The 25569-nt window shown below is 36.5% G+C and overlaps 1 protein-coding gene across 2 annotated transcripts in view; it reads left to right on the top strand.

Moving 5' to 3' along the window:
* The window catches only part of Galnt13 (polypeptide N-acetylgalactosaminyltransferase 13), a 614394-nt gene that overhangs the window by 92011 nt on the left and 496814 nt on the right, over window positions 1–25569 (top strand). The window lies entirely within an intron of this gene.

Genomic DNA, 25569 nt, shown 5'->3' with positions numbered 1-25569 from the left:
GATAGATAGATAGATAGATAGATAGATAGATAGATAGATAGATAGATGAATTAAAAAAGAATCACACATTCTATTTTACTAATCTATCTGCATTAGAAAGTATAAAGGCCTGGCTGCTGAACAGCCAAACTATTTTCAGAAGTGAAGGTTTTGAAGTGTAGAAGTTATCCTGCTGCATGAAAGTTGGGAGTGAGGGGATTATAGAAAGAATAAAGCACTTTTCAAAAATAAAGATACATGAGATCAGGAAATTAACTGATGAAAACTCACACAGACATAAAAAGAATGGCTAGATTTTTACACTGAAAGCTAGGATAAAGACAGATTTTAAAGGACTTTGAGTTACTAGAAAGGAATTTTAATGTGTTCTTAGGGGTAGGAATGTTGCTGAAAATTATTAGGAAATATAATATACATTAATACTTAGAAGAATACCACAAATACTTAGAAAAATTGAATCACATACCGAGTACAATGGCAGTGACAGTTTTATCTTCATTTACATAATTAGATATCTAAATTTTATTTATTTATTTTTTGTTTTACCTGTTTATTAAAACCATTTAAATTATCTGGTAACTAGTGGAATCACTCATTTAAATTGTTAATGTTGTAAACTCATAGGAACAAGTATTAGTTCCTTTCTGTAAAATTTAATTTTGATATCTCAAAAAGTAGTTTCTCAAGCCCTAATGAATCATATATGTACATTTTTATTCATCAGTTTACTTCAGTAAGTAAAATGTAATGTAATTGGTAATTTTTTAATTTAATTACAATATAATTACATTATTACCTCATTCCTACCTCTTCCATATCTACCTCACATACTCAGAAATTCAAGTCCTCTTGTTGGGGGTAGGTCTGTTGCATATATATATATATATATATATATACTTTTATTAGTTACACTTTATTCACTTTGTATCCCCCCATAAACCCCTCCTTCCTCCCCTCATAATCCCACCTTCTCTCTTCCTTCTTCACACATGCCCCTCCCCGAGTCCACTGATAGGGGAGGTCCCCCTCTCCTTCCTTCTGATCTTAGTCTATCAAATCTCATCAGGAGTGGATGCATTGTCATCTTTTGTGGCCTGGTAAGGCTGCTCCCCCCTCAGGGGGAGGTGATCAAAGAGCAGGCCAATCAGTTTATGTCAGAGGCAGTCCCTCTTCCCATTTCTATGGAACCCACTGGGACACTGAATTGCCATGGGCTACATCTGTGCAGGGGTTCTAGGTTATCTCCATGCCTGGTACTTGGTTGGAGCATGAGTGTCTGGAAAGACCCCTGTGTTCAAATTTTCTGGTTCTATTGCTCTCCTTGTGGAATTCCTGTCCTCTCCAGATCTTACTATTTCCCACTTCTTACATAAGATTCCATGCACTCTGCCCAACAGTTGGCCATAAGTCTCAGCACCTGCTTTGATAGTCTGCAGGGCAGAGCCTTTCAGAGGCCCTCTGTGGCAGGTTTCTAGGTTGTTTCCTGTTTTCTTCTTCTTCTGATGTCCATCCTCTTTGCCTTTCCGGATGGGGATTGAGCATTTTAGTCAGAGTCCTCCCTCTTGATTAGTTTCTTTAGACGTACAGATTTTAGTAGGCTTATCCTATATTATGTGTCTATATGAGTGAATATATACTGTGTGTGATTTTCTGTTCCTGGGACAGCTCACTCAGGATGATCCTTTCCAGTTGTCACCATTTACCTACAAATTTCATTATTTCCTCATTTTTCATTGCTGAGTAATATTCCATTGTGTAGATGTACCACAATTTCTGCATCCATTCTTCAGTTAAGGGGGATCTGGGCTGTTTCCAGCTTCTGGCTATTACAAATAAAGCTGCTACAAACATGGTTGAGCAAATGTCCTTGTTGTGTACTTGAGCCTCTTTTGGATATATGCCTAGGAGTGGTATGGCTGGACTTTGAGGAAGTGTTATTCCTATTTGTCTGAGAAAGCTCCAGATTGCTTTCCAGAGTGGTTGTACAAGTTTACATTCCCACCAGCAGTGAAGGAGGGTTCCCCTTTCTCCACAACCTCTCCAGCATGTGTTGTCACTTGAATTTTTGATCTTGGCCATTCTGATGAGTGTAAGGTGAAATCTCAGGTTCGTTTTGATTTGCATTTCTCTGATAGCTAATGACATTGAGCATTTCTTTAAGTGTTTCTCTGCCATTTGATATTCTCTGTTCCCCATTTTTTAATTGGATTACTTGGTCTGTTGCTTTTCAGCTTCTTTAGTTCTTTGTATATACTGGATATTAGCCCTCTGTCAGATAAAGGGTTGATGAAGATACTTTCCCAATCTGTAGGCAGTCGTTTTGTTTTGATGACGGTGTCCTTTGCTTTACAGAAGCTTTTCAGTTTCTTGAGTTCCCATTTATTGATTGTTGCTCTTAGAGCCTGGGTTGTTGGTGTTCTCTTCAGGAAGTTGTCTCCTGTACCAATGAGTTCTAGGGTATTCCCCACTTTTTTTTTCTAACCGATTTAATATGTCTGGTTTTATGTTGAGGTCTTTGATCCACTTGGACTTTAGTTTTGTGCAGGGTGATAAGTATGCATTCATTTGAATTTTTCTACATGTAGATATCCAGTTAGACCAGCACCATTTGTTGAAGATACTATCTTTTTTCCATTGTATGGTTTTGGCATCTTTGTCAAAGATCAGGTGTCCATAAGTGTGCGGGTTTATTTCTGGGTCTTCTGTTCTGTTGCATTGTTCCACCATTCTGTTTCTATGCCAGTTCCATGCAGGTTTTATTACTGTTGCTCTATAGTACAACTTATGTTGCTTATATTTTGATGCTAATTACTAGCCCTTAAGATCTGGTTACTACTCTGATACACCTATCTTTGTTATGTAAACCAGCCAAAGACATTATACCTGATTGGTTGATTAAAGGCCTAAAATCTGGGCAGGGCAGAATGGGGTAGGCATGGCTAATGATCCTGGGCTTTGGGAAGAAGGGAATCACTAGAAGAAGACAGATGGACAGGAAGAAAGGAGGAAAGAGGACGCTACAATGGGTTAATGTGGAGAAGAAAACACATGGGCCAGGAGGAAGGATTCTAAGGATGGTGTAGGTGGGAAAAAACACCAAATATAAGCAATATTCAAAACATTATGGATGGAAGGTAGTTTAGATGAGAATGTTTAAGGAGGATGACATTGGATGGGGGCTAGGCAGTGGATAGTGAGGTTATTGAGACAGCATAAGTAAAATATCTGTCCAGTCCAAGGTAAATAAGGCAATTATAAAATGTAATAGGTGTCTGTGTCTTATTGATTGTGAAAGTGGGTTAAATAATACCACCGTGATAATCATAGGGCAAATAATAATAAACATTATATAGCCCAACACTATTTTTATTTACAACATCCTCTTCTTTAACTGTTGTTATTACATATACATATAAATGAATAGACATACCAATAAAATCTTTTGTTCAGAGTTGTTTTGGTGTGCATATTTCTAGTACTGATCACATTTTTTGGATAACCAATCAGGTGTTCATCCCTGAGGTAGATTAATTCCCCCTCTTTAGGTAGGTATCAATTGCTTATCTCTCTTCACTTACAAGTGAGGTCCCATGTGATATCTCCCATCTACACAGGAAAGTTAATTGTTGGAATTGTTTCATTCTTTAGGCAGATTCAAGGTATGCTCATGAGATTTCATGAATGTAGCTTTACTCTGACAGCTGGTAGGCATAATTCACAATGTACTTCTAGGTCCTCTGGCTCTTACCATTTTTGTATCTCCTCTTCTAGGATGTTTTTTAGCTTTATGTACAGTCATTATGTTGTAGTTGTGTCAGTTGCGATGCCATGGCCAGTTGTATTCCATGTTTTGACTTGTTGTGGCTTTCTGTGATAATCTTTTTCTACTGCAAAAGAAGCATCTTTTGAGGGATGAGAGCTACACTTATTTGTGAGTATAATAATAAGTGTTTAGAATGCAGTTACAAAATTTTACTAATGATTTAGGACAGTGGTAATGGTAGATTGTCTTCTAATATCTACCAATAATTGTTTAGATTTATGTTACATTTTGTTTAATATTAAGTAAGGTCATATTTTATATTCAATAAACATTATTTGAGGGATGATTTATGTCAGAGATAATGATAAAATCATAATGAAGAAGACACTGTATGTAGATTTCACTTAGTGGCAAGATGCCTAGCGCAAATGTAGTCTTGGATTCATTCCCTAAAACTGCAAAACCAGCCAGTCAACCAACCATCCAAGCAAGCATCAACACTGAAAGGCCCAGAAGACATGTCTTAATTCATATTAAGCAAGGAAGTAAGACATTAGAATTATGCAAATGGATGTCAGGATATCCATCACATGATATCCAGGAAAGGTGGAGCGTCTATAAAGATTCCTATTTTCTATACATACACAAATATTTTATATTAATATAGAGATAACAAAATCAGTTAGAGACTATGACATTTAAAGGGAAAATATATATATTTTTTTGTAAAGACTATGAAGGAGAGTGTTAGTTGAAAATAGAGGAGGAGAGGACACCACTAAATAACCGACCAATAAAATGACAATAAACAAATCCTGTGCACCCACTGGAAATCAGTGTCATAAAAAGGAAACGTTATATCAGAAACAAGTGAATAATTAAAATATCATCTCATTTTCTCCTTTCCTATCATTACTATTTATTGAAAAAATAATATGTGGACTGATTTAAATTTTGCATGTTCTCATGATCATAGAATTTATATTCGCTATTTAAAGAAATAAATTATTACAGAGAAAGTGGCCCTAAAATTTGTTGTTACACACAGATAGCCTTAGCTTTAATTCTTAAAAGTACCATGCAATGGTATTTATAATTTGATTTGCCACCCAAATTTATAGGCCAGAAGCTCTCAATTTTTCCCCTCCTATAATCTGTTTTGTGTTTCACTGTTGATACTGCTTTTATCCCACAGAGGCTTAGAAAATGTCACTGTATGTGTGTGGGAACACTGTATCCATGAAGGAGCTCCCAATGGAATAGCGTATCACGTGGGTGTGAGGAAACAGTCAATATGGAGGAGTGATACTGAAAATTTTGAAAAGGATTTAGTTAGTGTATATTTGTCTCATACAGAAAAAGCATGGAGAGAGAGAAAAATCAGAGATAATGAATGGTTATAATTAAAAAATATTTGGGAGCTTTAAAATGTAAAAACCCAGTTGAAAAGCAAAAAGATCAGAAATTAAATGATTCATAGAACAGGTATCATTGTTAGTAAATGAGGAAACCCCTCGATGAATACAAATTTGAGAATAATTATGGGATGTAAAATTTCAAATCATCATATTAAGATATTTATCCAAATAGTTAATTTCTATTTTGATGAATTTTCAAAGAGAGGACCTAGACTACTTCTCCTCAGAGGAGGAGGCCCATAGGTGGCTCAGATTCCAAGTGGGTTCCCTAGTAAGGGAACAGGGACTATCTCTGACATGAACTCAGTGGCTGGCTCTTTGATAACCTCCCTCTGTGGGGTATAGCTTTGCTAGGCCACAAAGGAAGACAATGCAGCCAGTCCTGATGAGACCTGATAGACTAGGATCAGAGGGAAGGGAAGGAGGACCTCCCCTATCAGTGGACTAGGGAAAGGGCATGGGGGGAGAAGTGGGAAGGTGAGTAGGATTGGGAGGAGAGAAGAGAGGGAGCTGCAGCACAGATACAAAGTGAATAAATTGTAATAAGTAAATTAATTAATTAAAAAAGAAAGATAGGTCTCTGGTTCTTCACACAATATGGTATAAACCATGGTGAATTATTACCTCATACTTCCAGTCAGTTAATTTGACATTTAATAATCTAGTTTTTGTAAACATTGGTTAGTTTTCTTTATTTAAGGATGTCTGAAGAATTGACTAGTATACCTATTTAACCCCTATGCTTGATGCTCAGCATTATGATTTTTAAGTTAATCACAGTATTGAGCATTGTCACTGGTTCCATGAAAATGAATACCTGACATGGAATAATTGATTTAGAATTAAAGTTTATTTGTTCTAGTTCCTGAATGTTGGTAATCTAGGGACAACTCACTGATACATTAGGTTCTTGGTTTCAAGATGATACACTGTTATTTTATACCCCATTGTATAGGCCATTGTTTCCTCAGATGGGACAACAGGTCAGGAAGGCCTGCTGCCATCAGCTTTTTTTTTTTTTTTTTTTTTTTTTTTTTTTGGTGATATTGTCCAGTTCAGGAGCAGACAGATCTCTGAAGCAGGAGTTTGCAGTGCCTCCTCATCTTTTTTTTTTTTAAATTTTTTATTAATTACACTTTATTCATTTTGTATCCCCCCATAAGCCCCTCCCTCCTCCCCTGCCGATCCCACCCTTCCTCCCCTTTCTGCATGCATGCCCCTCCCCAAGTCCACTGATAGGGGAGGTTCTCCTCTTCTTTCTGATCTTAGTCTATCAGTTCTCATCAAAAGTGGCTGCATTGTCCTCTACTGTGGCCTGGTAAGGCTGCTCCCCCCTCAGGGGGAGGTGATCAACGAGCAGGCCAATCAGATTATGTCAGAGGCAGTCCCTCTTCCCATTACTATGTAACCACTTGGACACTGAACTGCCATGGGCTACACCTGTGCAGGGGTTCCAGGTCATCTCCATGAATAGTCCTTGGTTGGAGTATGATTTTCTGGGAAGTTCCCTGTGTTCAAATTATCTTGTTCTGTTGCTTTCCTTGTGGAGTTCCCGTCCCCTCCAGCTCTTGCCATCAGCTTTTTATAGCAGCATGTATCCACTGAGGAGGGTTCCACCGCTGTCATCTAAACTCCTCTATAGTCTCCATCTAGACAGCTGCAGATTGGGTCCAAGATCTACGCGTGAGGCATACATTGAAATTTATACCCTGGCATAAGGAAGACATCAGCTGTTTATCCTTTCACTTAATGGAGATTTAGGTTGTTTTCATTATATATATTTTTTTACTGTTATGAATAAATCCTACCTCATTTGTGTATAAGTCTATGTGTGGACGTATGTTTTTATAACTCCTGGAAAAATACCAAGGAGTAGAAATGCTGAGTCATTTGCTAAATGTGTGTTTAATTTTTTGAGGTACTGCCAGTCTGTTTTCACAACTTGTAAGACTATTTTCTGTTCTCCTTGATGGCATAGGAGATTTTGAGTCCTCAATATCCTTGCCAGAGCTTCACAGTCATGTGTGTTAACTTTTTTTTTTTTTTAGTAATTACAGTTTATTCACTTTGTATCCCTCCTGTAGCTCCCTCCCTCCTCCCCTCCCAATCCCACCCTCACCCTTTTCCCCATCCTTACCCCTCACCCAGTCCACTTATAAGGGTGGTCCTCCTCCCTTTCCCTCTGATCCTAGTCTATCAGGACTCATCAGGAGTGACTGCATTGCCTTCTTCTGTGGCCTGGTAAGGCTGCTACCCCCTCAGGGGCAGGTGATCAAAGAGACAGCCACTGAGTTCATGTCAGAGACAGTCCTTGTTCCATTACAATGGAACCCACTTGGACACTGAAATGCCATGGGCTACATCTGTGCAGGGGTTTCAGTCCATCTCCATGAGTGGTCCTTGGCTAGAGTATCAGTCTCAGAGAAGACCCCTGTGCCCAGACTTTTAGGATCTGTTGTTGTCATGTGGAGCTCCTGTCCTATCCAGGTCTTACTTTCTCCCACTTCTTTCATATGATTCCCTGCACTCTGCCCAAAGTTTAGCTATGAGTCTCAGCATCTGCCTTGATACCTGCAGGGTAGAGCCTTTCAGAGGCCCTCTGTGGTAGGTTCCTGTCCTGTTCCCTGTTTTCTCCCTCCTCAGATGTGTGTTACTTTAAGGCAATTCAGTTTAGGTTTGGTAGCGTCCATTGCCATTTCCATTATTTGCTTTTCTTCCTAACTATAGAATGTTCATATCATTTTATGCTTTATTTTGTAGTCTTTTATGGACTGTTCAGTTTTTGCTCACTTTTTAAACTGGATTATCTATTGGCTTACTTTTTAAAAAAATATGTTTTTGAAAGAGCAGTTATTTTAAATTTTGATAGAATGTAATGCATTATTTTAAAGGTGTGATTATTTTTATTATATACACGTATACGTGCCTTTTATTATATATATTATATACATGAGTGCACATGTTATATACATGAGTGTTTTGATTGCAGGTATGTACATACGTCACATGCCTGCAGAGGCTGTAAGTAGGTGTTGGGTCACCTGGAAGTAGACATATAAATTATTGTTAACTGTTAAGTGTGCTCTGGGAATCAAATCCAGCTCATCTGCACAAGCAATAAGTACTCTAATGACCCAGGCATCACTCTAGCCCCAGGTGAAACATATTGTCATCATTTTACCTTGATGATTTCTATCTATAATTTTATTATGTTTTCTATCTTTCAAATCTCTAATTATGCCAATGCTATAACAGTTTGAGTTTGATATTTTTTTCCTAGAAAATACATATTTTATTCTTTAACGGTTTGGTTTAATTTTTGTACACAGTAAAAAGAGATTAAAAATTCAGAACATTAATAACAGTAAAAATGATTAAAAAACAAAATTATATTTGTAATATATATAAATAAGCAGTTTACATTTTTCTAAAAATACAATTAATTTATGATCAACATAAAAAAAAATCAAAGTACCAGTATCAATTATACTGAAGTTGACTTTAATACAAAAATTTGATTTATTTTTTTCAAATTAAACAATTCCTCATATCATAACTTTTAACACTATGTCATAAAATTTTTAAATTGATTCTGTTTTTACCACTAAATATTATCAATATTTCTTAATGGAATTATCTGAAAATGTTATTGCTTATATTCTGTACAATATTGATTTACTTTATAGTGGAGTCTAGATTATGAGAACAGTTTTTCAAATATGTAAGTGTTCTTCATATGGATATTTTCTGTAATTTTTCTGGGAACCAAACTGATCAGGTGTCATTATAATATATGAGAACACTCAACTCAAGGCTGTATTTATATCATTTGTAATGGATCAGATGATTAATTACTTTATAATAGAACATTCTGTGATATTTTAGCTGTTTCAGCACAATATTTTAGCTGTTTACCTGCGTCATGAAATGTTTAAAAACCCTTTCCCTGGTCTAATGTATTCTGAATAACACATTGTAACTTTTTTAAACCTTTCCTTTTGCACTTTAAAAGGAGGATCAAGATGATCCTTTCCAGTTGTCACCATTGTCACTACAAATTTCATTATTTCCTCATTTTTCATTGCTGAGTAATATTCCATTGTGTAGATGTACCACAATTTCTGCATCCATTCTTCAGTTAAGGGGGATCTGGGCTGTTTCCAGCTTCTGGCTATTACAAATTAAGCTGCTACAAACATGGTTGAGCAAATGTCCTTTTTGTGTACTTGAGCCTCTTTTGGATACATGCCTAGGAGTGGTATGGCTGGATCTTGAGGAAGAGTTATTCCTATTTGTCTGAGAAAGCACCAGATTGCTTTCCAGAGTGGTTGTACAAGTTTACATTCCCACCAGCAGTGAAGGAGGGTTCCCCTTTCTACACAACCTCTCCAGCATGTGTTGCCACTTGAGTTTTTTTAAATTTTTTAATTTTTTTTAACTTTTATTTATTACACTTTATTCATTTTGTATTCCCCCCATATCCTCCCCTCCCGGTCTCCCCTCCCCTCCTTTCTGCATGCATGCCCCTCCCCAAGTCCACTGATAGGGGAGATCCTTCTCTTCTTCTTTCTGATCTTAGTCTATCAGTTCTCATCAGAAGTGGCTGCATTGTCAGGGTTCTAGGTTATCTCCATGAATAGTCCTTGGTTGGAGTATGAGTCTCTGGGAAGTTCCCTGTGTTCAAATTTTCTTGTTCTGTTGCTCTGCTTGTGTAGTTCCTGTCCTCTCCAGCTCTTACTATTTCCCACTTCTTACATAATGTAAGAAGTCACTTGAGTTTTTGATCTTGGCCATTCTGATGGGTGTAAGGTGAAATCTCAGGGTCATTTTGATTTGCATTTCCCTAATGGCTAATGACATAAAGTATTTCTTTAAGTGTTTCTCTGCCAGAAGCAGAAAGACACACACAGTATATACTCACTCATATAGACATATAACATAGGATAAACCTACTAAAATCTGTACATCTAAAGAAACTAATCAAGAGAGAGGACCTTGACTAAAATGCTCAATCCCCATCCCGAAAGGCAAAGAAGATGGACATCAGAAGAAGAAGAAAACAGGAAACAACCTAGAAACCTGCCACAGAGGGCCTCTGAAAGGCTCTGCCCTGCAGACTATCAAAGCAGGTGCTGAGACTTATGGCCAACTGTTGGGCAGAGTGCATGGAATCTTATGTAAGAAGTGGGAAATAGTAAGATCTGGAGAGGACAGGAACTCCACAAGGAGAGCAACTGAACCAGAAAATTTGAACACAGGGGTCTTCCCAGAGACCTATACTCCAACCAAGTACCAGGCATGGAGATAACCTAGAACCCCTGCACAGATGTAGCCCATGGCAGTTCAGTGTCCAAGTGGGTTCCATAGTAATGGGAAGAGGGACTGCCTCTGACATAATCTGATTGGCCTGTTCTTTGATCACCTCCCCCTGAGTGGGGGAACAGCCTTACCAGGCCACAGAAGATGACAATGCAGCCATTCCTGATGTGATCTGATAGACTAAGATCAGAAGGAAGGAGATGAGGACCTCCCTTATCAGTGGACTTGTGGAGGGGCGTGCGTGAAGAAGGGGAAGGGAGGGTGGGACTGGGAAGGGAGGAGGGAGGGGCTTATGGGGGGATACAAAGCGAATAAAGTATAATTAGTAAAATAAAATTAAATTAAAAGAAAAAGAAAATAAGAAGAGGGACATGTAAGTGATGACTCCTAGAAAACAGAAACTTGAATTGCCTCCAATGGGAACTATATTAAAATGTGGCGGGTTTCAGGTAGAAATCAGATATGAACTGTTTATAAACATTAGTTAGACAAAGAGGCCTGGTTTTAAATTTGTAAATAAATCTCTTTTGACGAAAAAAAATAAAAATAAAAGTAGGATCAAAAAGTGAAAAGACTGCTAAATCCTCATTCATTGTTGTCATTGTTGCCATGTCCTATGGTTGCCCTGTGCTTTCTCTCATTCTGTAAAGTATCCTCCAATATATAATTTGTTTCATATTTAATGTATCTGATTAGGACATGCCCATCTATTTCTTATGTTGAGAGTGATTTGACCTCAAGGACTGCTTCCTGGAAGTTGAGAATTATTCTCTAGCAAGTTGGCATTATTGCTTTAGTTGGAGGACTGCACATGTTGTCAACACTTTGCCTGTTATCAGAACTTTCGTTTACTCAGTTGACTTGGTTCCAAGTCCTCAACTCAAAGCATCTCGTTTTCCTTCTCTTCATCTTCTAGCATCTCTGCTGAGAAAAATTAAGAATTATTTTGCAAAAATTTTATCCATCATGGACGAGTTCTCTGAGTAAAAGCCAAAGTCTTTACAATAGCTAACCAAATTTTGAACTGGTGACCCAAAGTCATTGTGATTACATGTCCAGTATTCTCTCACACTCACTAAAACTACTTTCAATAAATTTAGTTTCAGTATTCCTGACTAAATCTGGACCACAGTCAGTGTTCTTTACCACAGGGCCTTTTGAGAACTAACTTGTGTGTGTGTGCGTGTGTGTGTGTTTGAGTGTGTGTGTGTGATTTAAATTTTTTCCACATTTTCATAGTCTTATTTTCCTTTTTTGACTATATTTTTATTTGTTTATATTTATTTATTTATTTATTTTAGAGTCTTATTAAATTATTTTTTATTAATTAAAATTTGTTCATTTTGTGTCCCAGCTGTAGCTCCCTGTCTTATCCCCTCCCCATTTCACCTTCTCTCCTTCTTCTCCTCCCATACCTTTCCCCCATTCCACTGATAGGGAAGGTCCTCTTCCCCTTCCCTCTGACCCTCGCCTATCAGGTCTCATCAGGACTGGCTGCATTTTCTTCCTCTGTAGGCTGGTAAGGCTGCACCCCCCTCGGGAGATGATCAAAGAGCCAGCTACTGAGTTCATGTCAGAGACAGTTCCTGTTCCCGTTACTAGGACACCCACTTAGAGACTGAACTGCCATGGGCTACATCTGTGTAGGGGTTGTAAGTTATCTCCATCAATGGTCCTTGGTTGGAGTATCAGTCTCAGAAAAGACTCCTGGGCTCAGATTCCTTGGTTCTGTTGTTCTCTTGGTGGAGCTCCTGTCCCCCTCATCCAGATGTGCCTGACACAGGCAGTCTCAATGGCCATCTTAGGTGTTTTTCACTCCTGTGTTCTCTGAATTTCATTGTTAACTATCAATATTTCCTTACCTGACACCATTTATGTTTTATTTACTCTGTTTATTTAAGATTGTTCTCTTTGCTTAGCCTACCACTTCATGATTGCTTGCTTAAAATAAATGGTCATGGTGGAAGGATCTCTAGAGCAAGAGCTCAACTTTTCTTCCACAAATAATATAATGCACCATTGGAGAAAGTCATTATAAGACTCAAACTAGAAATAGATAGGTAGCAGAAATAATATATAAACTGAGAAATAGATAAAGACACTTAAAGTTCACCATCATTTTTATAACATCTGAAAACAGCCTTTACCACTCCTTTTAGTTTGTAACTATATGTTATTAAAAAAAAAAAAGACCTGAATTCATCACCAGGTGAGAATTTTTAGATTTCAAGGAAATTTGCCACCATTTTAAATAATTATTCTTGAACAGTATTACACAAAATTCCTGGAAAATTATAAAGTAACTGTATTTGGAAATGGGGCCTTTGCAAATACAATGGCCTGTTATATTATAGCTACATCTTGAACAGGGAATGAAGAATATCAATTTCAAGAGTTAAAATACTCTCTTATTTGGGACAGGAATATCTTCCTTTCAGATTGTGAGTGAGCTTCTTACAACTGCCATGAACAACAAACAAACAAACAACAACACACACATAAGCACGCAAAACTGAACCATAAACTTGGTGGCTAAAAGTGACTGAAAAGCATTCTCTCTGTGCTGGAAACTGCAAGTCCAGAATTAGAATTAGGGTGTCATATGCACTAACCATGGACTTAGTGTAAGTATCAATCCACTCCATCATTGGTTATATACTAATGTCTTGTATACTTCTGTGTGTCCTCTGTGTGCATGCATTCCCCATTCTTTTCATCACAACCCGTCTCTGCTCCACTTCTTGTTTTCTCTTCACCCAAATCGTAGTTTAATTCCTCAGGGCAGTGATTTTTTAAAAAACTCTATAAGTAACATTTCCCTTGTATTTCTGACTTAAGCACTAAGGAAATATTTGTTGATTATCCATTCTTCTATAAATGAAACTGAAAAAAAAAAAAAAAACAATGAACAAACACTTTTTTTTAGCTTGACTCCTTCAATGAAGGTTTCAGAGGTTGGCCAAGAGGAATGTAGTCTTATATATGGTGGAAGAGTAAGCTCTGCAAGTCGAATACAGTGACTAACACACTGTAATATCTGTGGCAGTGTTAAAAAGCTTCATCTTAGCCACACCAATTCCATGCCACAACAACAACAACAAAAAAAAAATCCCAAAACCATGTAGGTGTGAAATATTACCTGTGTTAATTATTGTTTTCACACTGTATGCAGATATTTTAGGATCATATTATATACCTCAAATTCATGCAGTTTTTGTTTATAAGTTGTAGTTTAGTAAGCTGGGAAGAAAACAGGAAAAGTCTTATACAACAGTGCTCTTTTCCTGACCTCTAAGCTGAAATAGCCCCATATATCCACCTCTTGTTTATCGAGTTTTAATTTCTCACAGACTTTACCTTTTCATGCCTTCTTGTTTACCAGTTTAAAAATTTTGTTCTATTGTTGTGGATTGTAACCATGTTCTTGTTTTAATCCCAGGTGTGGGATATGCGAATGATTCAGATTGTCCACAGCAGCAAACTATGTGCCTTATGCTGGCTTTGAGAGGGGCAGTTTGTCAGCTGCAGATAGTTTAATTCTAAGGACTCTGGAGTGAGAATAAAAGCCAGAACCCAGAGAGCGTTGAGGAGGCTCCAAAAAAAGAAGAAGGCTGCTGGTGCTTCCCCCTGTCCCTTCCTGGTCCTAGTGGCTGTTGATGCAGTTGGATGAGAAGAACTTGGAGACATCTTGAAATAAAGATTGGATTTGCCCTAATGAACCTGATGACCCTAAACAGCAAGAAGTAGCTAAAGATAACTCTTCCCTCTCTCCACTAACCTCTTTTCTCTCCTACCCAGTATTAGAGTTTTGGAAAGGATTGATGTGGAGCAGGGAGCAAGAGGCAAAAGAAACATAAATAAAATAGAATTAAAAACTAGTGCCAACATTCTATTAACTCAATTTTTTTTTCTCATTTGACATTACATACTTAGTACCTAGATTAAAGATGTTTGGAAATAGTGGGTACACGTATCATTTTGATAATTTCAGACAATATATTTTGATCATTTCTTCTTCTCTTCCAACTCCTCAGAGCTCCCCTTAAGTTCATATATTTTTTGCTCTTAAAATAACAACAAAACAAGCAAAAAGAAGCACATCTGCACATACAAACAAACCGTATGGTGTCTGATTTGTATGTGCATGAGACCTGCCCTCGAGTGTCTTTGGCATATCCCGTGTCATTCCGGTGAAGAAAGCTGATTTTCCTTCTCACAGAAGCTAGCAAGTGCAAATAGGTTCTTGGCTCCTGTTGGGATTTTGTGTCCACTTCCCTATCTTCATGCTGGGATTTTGTGTGGCTTCAGCTTATACAGGTTTGAGTTCATTTCTGCATAGCCCTCTTTCGACTAGAAGACACAGTTTTCTTGAAGTTGTTCGTCACCTCTCACTCTTACCTTTTAAGCTTTTGAAATTCTAATGTTTATCAAGAGCACACGCTTAGTTCCTACCAGATGAACTCTCTCCTGGAATCTTATGTCATTCACAATTTCACCTTCAGTCACAGTTATTTGAAGACAGGCTTGATCTTTGATGACAGTATGCATGCCTATCATCACCTAGCAAAAGATATTCCATAAAACCTCAAAAATGTTTACTTAATTACAGCTAAGTTCCCCATAATATTAAAAATGGAGTATTAAGTGTAATCCAACCTAAATTTTTCAGAAGCAAGAAGATGGATCATAGTCTACATGATCCTTAAAACATGTTTTTAATAGCTGGGCTCCTTGGTTCTTAGTCAGAACTTTCCATCTCTTACTCAGTGACTTGTAGTGTGGGAATAAAGGTGAAGTGGCTTCTTCTCTTTCCATTCTGGCTGCAACCTTAATGAATTTGCTTCAGTCACCCTTTCTATGAGAAGTCAACAGGATTATGTACCTGTGATTTGTCATCTTCCTCTTTGAGGCCTTTGGCATGCATCTTAACATGTAATGTCCATTTTCTGCAACTTAAGTAGCAAAGAGTACTCTCTTCATGTAGTTAATTTTTTTATGAAGTTATGTTGCATTTACAAATCACTTTGTCCTTTAGTACATGATGAACACTTGAAAACTATTAGTTTTATTGCTTATTTTTATTTATTTGGTATTTTATTGACAAATAGTAATTGTAAATATTTATCAAACACAATTTGTGCTATTGTTCTGTCATTTTATTTTAGATTTACCTTACTTTTTCTATAGTCATTTAAGGAAAGCTCACATGTAATTTGTTAAAAAAAATGACTTTTGATAAAATTTTCAGAATTAATAGCTTTGAATTTAAAGTATGGGTATTTTTGTTGAGCTTGTCATTCAGTTAGCCACATTTGTTTAAGTAATGCTTAAGGTTGCTGAAGGGCAGGGGATCAAAAATTGATGTGGCAATAAAAACTTCCTTACTTTTGAACAGATCAATATGTGTAAGTGAACCAGAGACACTAATGACTGACTATTCAGGACTGAATTATAATAGATTCACAACTGGGGCCTGAGATTATGTTCTCTAAGCTAGTAACTGAACACATATCCTCTTCCTAATACCTTTCTGTAATACTCATCAATTTTAATAGATATTGACATGCCTGAATGCTTAAAAGGACATTTGAAGAGTTGAGCCATTTATTCAATAAAAGCTTTGAAAAAACAAATGCAAATTATAACTGCTCTTTGGTAAAGTATTTGTATATAACATCATATACACAAATAAAACATTTGTATATCAAGTCCACTGGTGCTATGGTCAAATCATTCTAAGAGAGTGTGAGTTTTTGCTTGTAATTTTAAAATCATTGGAATGCCAGGATTTAAAACAGGAAGGCTTTAAGGTCAGAGATGGACTTAAGAAGAATAATTGCTGTGCAAAATCACGAAACCTGACAAGTGGGAGGAAAAGCAACTGTTAGGAAGTTATTGTGATAACCTGTAAGTAGACCTAATGGTGTCCTGACCCTGTTAGTAACAGTTAAATCAGGTGATAGGGAGGGTTGACAGCTATGGAAAGAAAAGACTTTGCAAGACTAATGGGTATAGTTTAGCGATGGTGGAACTAGTTTGGCCTGAACCAGAAGAGGACTTTTTTTTATGGTACCCCTCATATCACTTACTGAGCTGTTGTGTAGAAATTAATGGTGCTTGCTGAGGGATTGGATTAAGTATTAGGTACAACGAAACTGCTTTCCTATCAATTACAATTCATGTAATAGTGTGGACTTTGCAGGTCACTATTTGCTTTGAGAATTGCTTGGGGAATCATGGACTAACCTTAAAACACTGAAAACTGTCAGTGTTAGGCAAATGAAATAAACATTTTCTTTGTCTGGGGGGTGGGGTGCCACCTCTGTTTGTGAAGTAGTTCCTCTACATGCCTGAAGACCTGAACTAAGACTCAGATCCTTAGTACCCTTATACAAAGCCACATATACTTTCATTCCTGGACAGCTGGTGCTCACTGGACAGCTGGTGTTATCAACTCTGTATCAGGGCTCCCGAGCTCCATAAGCATGCACACATGTGCACACAGACAAGCGAGCACACGTGCATATATCATACACTTGCACAAATTAAACCCAAAATATATTAGAAAGAACAAAAATGTTACTTCATACAGAATCCTTGGGAAATTGGCTGTATACAGGTATGTCTTAAACGTGAATGGAGAAAAGAAGTGGACTTCCTGTGGGTTAAGAGTTGAGCAAGATGCTTTTAACTTTGGTTTCTCAGGGCTCTGAGAAGTCATGTTGGTAATTAAAACATCATCATCTGTTGAGTTAATGGCAGGATGGAGTGGCCAAGCCATTAAGTTATTTGATATCCAAAGGAGCTTTGCTTTAATTTTTTACATATGTTATGATAATGTGTGATAAAAAATTTTAAAAATACATGCCTACTAAACAGAAGATACTCTGACATATTATTAAATGATAAAATTCTTAGTTTACCGTTTGATATATGAAGATACAGTCTGGGAAACAAAACTATACTTATGTCTCTGATTATTTCTATAGAGACTAAATAGTAGCTTGATCACTGTTCAATGATTGAATATTTATTTAATATCATGTAAATTGCTATGATAGTTGTGATTTTCCTTGAAATTCAGTTATAATAAAGAATAAGAAATGACTTACAATGATATTGTAATTTGTCCATTGTTCCCTGAGTTTTCCAATTTAATGTATCAGGCTCTCATTTCAGCTTTTAGAATGTTTTAGAATGACTGTCATGGGAGCTACTGGTCCATATTCAGTGGTATTCTACCTAAGATGATATTATAGACATGTTGTTGCTGTCTGCTTTTCTACACTTTTATTATGATATGTACATGTTATATATGTATTTTATCATATATATGTCTTATACTGTAATATCTTTTGTGTGATTAGCGAAGAATCACATCCTTTGTCTTGATCTCAAGGATGAAGACATTCACACAGAGAATACCCACTTGTATAATCTTGGAGGGCCATTTCAGCATTCTGATATTCTTGTAGCCTGACACTCAACACCAACAAATGTGTTCTTGGAGATATTAACATTTTTTTCTCTCATATTTCATGATAATCCAAAAGAAGTAATGCAATCCTAAAATGCATAATTATAGGCAAGTGAAACATTAGGAATCGAAGTGACAGGCACAGAGGAAAGTTATATGGTAGAATAAAACTTTATGATCCATTTGCTATGATGCAAATACCCTTGGCTCATCTTAGTAAGTAAACACTGCTAAATTTATTTAAATATTGATCTGTTTTCAGTGAAATGAATTTCAAAATGTCAATGTTAGAAATGTATCCAAAGCTTTTTTTTTGACTGTGATACAAACTGCACAGTACTGTTTTACAAGTCTCTAAAGTAGGTTGCTGATAACTGCAAATTCTGCTGTAAGTTCCAGCAGTCATCTATCAGCAAGTTCCTGTGTTGTAATCAGTGAGCCCCAGGGGAAAAAAATAGTGACATGAACAGATCAGGTTTGCAGTGTAGATAACTACCTTGTTTTATAGGTGAGGAGCTTAAACGTCATTATGATAGGATGTCTAACATTTACACTATATCTACTTGAACTACTGGCATTCCATAGCTGAAATTTTGAACTTGGCTTTCAGAGATATGCTCAATTAACTAAACACAGCACCATTAATTTGCATTTTCATGAAGGTTTATATAATATGCAACATAAACATTCACATAACAAATGACAGGAGGTTGCTTTATTGTTTTCTTTTTTTCTTGATAATTTATGCCTTTCATTAAGTGAATTTTGATTTGAATTAAAACAGAATTTCTAACAATTTCTTCAATAGCCCTAAACATTTCTGCCATTTTTTCCAGCAAGGAGAGAAAATCAAAAGTGGCATTTTCAGCATTGATATTTATGAAAGCAAAATCCTGGTCAACTCCAAAAAATTTAAAATTACTCTGTGTCCTACAGGATCAAATATTCAGCCAAGATTTCATAAGCAAGTACATTCAAAGTCTGTGTACTCATTTGTATCAAAGTTGGTCTCCTCTTTAATTAATGCATATATATGTATGTATGTATATGTATATATTGACTTACAATCAATGTATTTATAATTTACCAGCAAAACCAAAACGAAATGTGATCATATCCACCCCTTATTTCTTTTTTCCAATTCTACACATATACTCTTCAACATGTCTTCTTCCCAATATCATATCTTCTTTTAATTATTTATTTGTTTTTGATAACCTACTAAGTCCAAGTAATGCTGCCCGTATGGTCATTAGTTTGGGGCTATCCACTGAAGCATGAGAAAATTGCCAGTGGAAATACCCTTATAAAAGAATGATGCTTTGTCCCCTAGCAGGTACCTATTGCCAACAGCTCCTCATTAACTTAAGAGGCTTAGAGAACAAACAAAACCTCCTCATGTACATGAGGTTTTGGGATAAGATAACTGTAGTTCTTAATCTGGGGAGAACAAGAATTTCCTCAGGAAGAAGCTTTGGTATTTCTGAGACAGAATGCTGAGAGGTTTTAAAGTGCTGTGGACATTTGAAATGCTTAGAATCTTATTAGCACTGGAAAAACAAAACCAGAAAGAGTTAAGGACCGTTTATACCTAGAAGTAACAAACAAACAAACAAACAAACAAACAAACAAACAAAAACCCAACAAGACACCCTGTATCAAGTTAAACTGAATGAAACATTAAAAGAGGAAGCTTGAAATTAGTCACTTTTGTTTATAAACTGATTTTCAGTTACCTAGAGCAAAACATGCTATCAATTACAAATTCTGTAGTTTTCCTAAATATTTAAAAATGCATTTTCCTTGTTAATACAAATGCCATTTTAGTCTTTATTAATTTCAGGCTGAGATAGAATTTCCAAAGATTTTTTTTGCACATTATTATAGTAGTTTGATAAAATATAATTATGTATGCTATTGAAATATATCCATCTCCAAATTTCTTTTTTTTTCCTTTAGAAAGATATATGGTAATTTCTACAAAAAATTTAAATACATGTTAATTAACATTAATACTGATACTGTTTACAAAATCCTAATCCATTGGAAATAGCACACAAAGTTATGCTTCTAAAATATGGTAATTTCATTCCCTTACCTTTCCACACTAAATTTAATTTTTGGGTTGGTTGGCATTACCCTATCGAATTAGCCTGCACCTATACACTGATGTGTCAAATGTTACTTATGTCCACAGTCATGAGAGATTTAAGCCTTAAACATTCTCTCCAGACCTTAATTCCAAATATAACAAAAGCAAATGAGATTTCATTTGCATAATAAAGTAATAAGAAAAGAATTTCACTGTAATTTATTTCATTGTAACCCTTTATGTCCTTGGCATTTTGTTTTAATTTTTAATACCCGTTTAACATGTGCCAGCATGCATTTAAATGAATGAACATATTTCATTCTGTGCCCTTTGAATTGTGCCACAGAGGCATTTTGAAGAAAGGTGCTACTTCCCTTGTTCCAGTGAGAGGAAATATTAGTCTTCTTCCTAAAGAAAAAGACAGATAATGTGAGAGGAGGACAGGTAAATGTTCAGTGCTGTCAGAGAAATGTGATTCAGTCTGCTGCTTAGCTTAAGGAAAATGCTGTCATATTTGATTATATACATCAGCTTTAATTTTAAAGTTTTACTCTTTACACTATTTTTTTTAAATGAAATACGCTGAATGTTAACTTTTTGTAAGTGGGAGACATGGCTTTGATTGTTGAATGGCATGTTTTATTCTTAAACCACCTTGTGGAGGAGATGGCTTTAAAGACTGTAAGTCCCAGTGTTTCAGGATTGACATAAAATCTGAACCGATAAAAAAAGAGTCTGGATTTATGGAAATCATAAGTTATTTTTGTAATCACATGCAGTTCACACTCCTTATCTTGTATGTGCGTCTTGTCCTGTATATTTTGAAATACATTTAGATGCTATGTGAAAATGCATGTGGTATCATCTCTACAAGACTTTGATATACCCGTGCCAGATACAGTGGAAATTTAGTAAATCAAGAAACCATTATTTTTAGTATTATATGAAAATTGTTAGCATTGTACAAAATCCAACCTAGAATTTCCATTTTAAGCTAAACGGACAGTTACTCATTTAAAAAAAAATAGATTTGTCATTTAAAAAGGTTATAATACATATAGTTCATTACAGCAAAGTTCCGTAATTTATGCATGGTAGAGTGCTCAAACACACTGGAAAGATGTATGATATACACGACCCCAACATTCACCTCAGTCTCTGGAATAATGCAGCTGTTTGTAACTGCATTTATTGTCCTGTGTGTCATTGATAGTCACCTACTATTTTAATTTTTCCCTGCTTTATTTTCAATTCTTGCTGTAATTATCAAGTTCATAGATCTCTTTTGTAGTATCAGCTGCTGTTAGTTCTAAGCTCGCCATTCTTTTTAAATTTTTTATTGTATTTTCATCTTTGCAGGGACTTCTCTAAGAAATATGCATCCTTTGTCAGAAAATTATTCAGTATCAAATTCTGTAGCTTTATCTTGAGGAGGACACTTAGCTATTCAGCACATGGACTCTTTTCTCAAAAAGGTAAAACAATTGCATTTAAACCACAAGACTAAGTGTAATTTTTTTTTTTTTTCTGAATGACACGTACAAGCAAAGGATAGGTTACTGAGTGAGTTCTAGCTCATGCTCTGGTAGTCACGTATAGCTCATTGCCCACTGACTTCCAGTTCTTGGATAACCTGGAATTATGCTCCTTATTTCTAAGTGTCTCAAGGTGAGCTACTTCCCTAAGGAATGGCCTTTTCCAGCCTCAGTCCCGTTTGTTGCAGAGACTGCTCCAATGCCACCATGTTTTGTAAATGTCCTTCTGCATAGTGTTGCCCTCTTCACCCCAGCAAGACTGGTAACACACGTTACAAATATTTGAACTGTGTAAGCACCTTCTTGCTCTTCACACAGTGTTCCTCTTTCATGTCATTTGTATATTAAACTTTGAATTTTTCCACTGAGATCCTGTAAGAGTGGCCATATTTTTTCACCATTTTTCCTCCATATTTGTTCTATTTTTACCATCAAACACAGTTTCTTGTATATAGCTCTTTAATAATGTAAGGGAACACACCAAAATTAAACAAGTTGTAGAATAAATTAAAAAAAAATCTGTTTGTGCCAGTTTAATTTTAGCATGTTAATGGTGAAACCACAAAACATGAGGCTCTTACCCTAGTCACTAGCTGGGATCACATGAAGGAAGACAAAGCATTGTTTGCCTGATGCTTTTTCCTCTTTCATTACTTATTAAAACTCTATTCAGTGGGAATCCAAATGAGGAAATGCCTTTCCATGCTGTGCTTTATTGGAAATATTTGGCTGCATTTAGTTTTCCTGGTGTAAGTGGTTATGTGAGCTTGAAATGTTTGTCCAGGTCAGAGCCCTGTTGCATATGTGTGCAGGTTCTGAATCTGGCCCTTATCCAGATGCATAAGCATTCTCTCTTTGTAAAGCTATGGGAAATTGCTAGATGGTGTTCCCAGTGCTCAGGCATAGAAGAACTGGACAGGAGCCCATTTCATACGGCAGTACAATAGTCACATCATTGTGACTTTGCTTGTTTTCCAAATCATTACCTAACACATGCTTTATATAGTAAAGCTTACATTTTTAATAACAATAGGTACATTTTTCTAGCAAGTAAGTGCCTTCTACTGGGCTTTGCTTAGAAATTGTACCAGTTTCATATTTTTACTTTGCTTTTCCAAAACAGAGGGAAAGTATAGCATATTGAAACTTATGAATGTTAATTTAAGGCAGAAGAGTGGTCCTGTTCAGTGATAGGTCACTTGTCTAACAAGTGTCCAATCCCCAGTACCAAAAACAAAATGAAAAGTGAGTAAAGGAAGAATGACTAGCATGCTTACAAATAAAATACTCCCATGTAAAATTTTATATTGTGTTTAGTACCTGTAATTATTAATATTAAATTGGTTTCATAATAATATTACATTGATTACACAGTAGTTGTTAATAATATAAACACTAGATTCAGCTGGCATACATTAGAAATTTGCTCACCCACAGACCTATCATTGACAATAGTTTTCTTATTTCAGTTGTGCACATTAATAACTGTTAAGTTGCTGTGGACATTTATTTCCAGTCTCTAAGCACTTTTAGTCCATATTTATTCCCATTACAGTGACCACATTAAATTACAAGTTTTTTTACAAAGTGTTATAAATTTTTATGGGAAATGAATATGTACACTCTAGATGTGAATTATAATGAGTAGCATTAATGTTACCCTTTGTACTAGATTTTTATATCCAAGTACAAGACTTAAATCCACACTTTTTTTTAATGAAAATAGAATGTAAAGTTATTTTTAAAATTATTCTTCTTTTACAAATTACATTCTGACCACAATGTCCTCTTCCTCCACTCCTCTATTTTCTTCAGAAAAGAGCAGACCTCCCGATCAAGTCATAAGAAGACAAAATAAGATTATGTGCATACCCTCTTACAAGGCTGATGAGGCAACCCAAGAGGATGAAAAGGGTCCCAAGAACAGGCAAAAGTCAGAGACAACCCCTACTCCTACTGTTTGAGGAGTCTCTTATGAATATCAGGCTGGCAACCATAATATATATGCAGCAGACTTAGGTCAGACACTTGTAGACTCTGTCACTGGTACTTTAGTCTCTGTGAGCCCGTTTGAGCCTTGCTTAGTGGATTCTGTGTGCCATGTTCTCCAGATGGCCTTGACCCCTCTTGTTCCTACAGTCTTTGTTTCACCTCTTTGGGGGGGGGGGCATTTCCCAAGCTCTGCCTACCATTTGGTTGTGGGTCTCTGTATCTGCTCTATCAATTGCTGGGTGATGCCTCTCTGATGGTGATTGGGCTAGGCTCCTGTCTATGAATACAGCAGAATATGAAAATAGACTTTTTTCATACAATATATTATGATTAGCATTTTTCTTCCTTTACTCCACCCAGTTCTTCTTTACTTTTTCTCTTATCTGGGTCCACCCCCTTTCTGTCTATCATTAGAAAACAAACAGGAGTCTAAGGAATAAAAATAAAATATAGTAAGATAAAAACTGTAATAGAACTGGAAAAAATACAGGAGAAAGAAAGCCCAAGAAAAGGCACAAACAGATATAGGTGCAGAGACACACTCATTTGCATATTCAGGAATTCCATAAGTATACAAAAAACAGAGCCAAAAATATGTGCGCAAAACAAGGAGAGCAACAGAAGCAGAAAATTTGAACACAGGGGTCTTCCCAGAGACTCATAGTCCAACCAGCTACCATGCAAGGAGATAACCTAGAACCCCTGCGCAGATGTAGCCCATGGCAGTTTGGTGTCCAAGTGGGTTACATAGTAATGGGAAGAGGGAATGCCTCTGACATAATCTGACGGGCCTGCTCTTTGATCACCTCCCCCTGAGGGGGGAACAGCCTTACCAGGCCACAGAAGATGACAATGCAGCCACTCCTGATGTGATCTGATAGACTAAGACCAGAAGGAAGGAGAGGAGGACCTCCCTTATCAGTGGACTTGGGGAGGGGCATGCATGAAGAAGGGGGAGGGACGATGGGACCTGGAGGGGAGAAGGGAGGGGCTTATGGGGGGGATACAAAGTGAATAAAGTGTAATTAATAAAATAAAATTAAATTAAAAAAAACTTGTAAGGGAAAAAGTACCCTGTTACTACATTATGAGACATAGGAACATCCAAAGATGTTGAGTTAGTTTTCTGGCCATCTATTGCTGGGCATGCAGTCAGTCTACCATTAAGAGCTTATTGGTTCCCCAGAGAGATTCCCTTGGGGAAAACTAATTATTTTTCTTTTGCAAGTATTGATTAATAGGAGATAGCTTTTGGGTTAGGGATGGGACATGTGCCCACTTCTTCCAGCTCCATGTCCAGATAAGAGGCAGACCTCTATAGGCCCTGTGCATGCTGCCCAGTCTCTGTGTGTTCATACACGAATCACTCCTGCTATATTTAGAAGGCCTTGCTTCTTTGGTGTCGTCTATCACCTCTGGCTCAAACACTTTCTTCCTCTTCTGCAGGGTTCCCTGAGCCCACAGGGGACTTTATGTAGGTTAGTTATCAAGCCAACTCTCTCCTGGTACTGATAGCATTAGCTCTTCTTTGAATGTCTGTTAGACTTACCTGCTAAAAATCATTTTGTCCTGGCTTTTTTTTCTCTTGGGAGACTTTTAATGACTGCTTCTATTTCACTAAGGGTTGTAGTTCTGTTTAAATAACTTTTCTGATCTTGATTTAACTTTGTTGGGCAGCACATACCTAGAATATTATCTCTTTCTTTTGTATGTAACAATTTGGTGAAATATAGGCTTTAAAAAATATGTCCTTATTATTCTCTGCATTTCCTTGATGTCTGATGTTATGACCACCTTTTAATTTCTAGTTTTGTGAATATGGATATTTTCTTTATACTTTTTAGTTAATTTGGATAAGCTCTTGATTGCCAATCTTATTTATTTTCTCAAGGAACCGCCTCCTTGTTTTATTTATTCTTCGTAACATTTATTTATTTATTTATTTATTTATTTATTTATTTATTTATTTATTT

The sequence above is a fragment of the Psammomys obesus genome, unplaced genomic scaffold (genome assembly GCF_907164565.1).
Source record: "Psammomys obesus unplaced genomic scaffold, mPsaObe1.curated_primary_1811, whole genome shotgun sequence".
In the NCBI taxonomy this organism is placed as follows: domain Eukaryota; kingdom Metazoa; phylum Chordata; class Mammalia; order Rodentia; family Muridae; genus Psammomys; species Psammomys obesus.
This window is presented reverse-complemented; position numbering and strand designations above follow the sequence as displayed.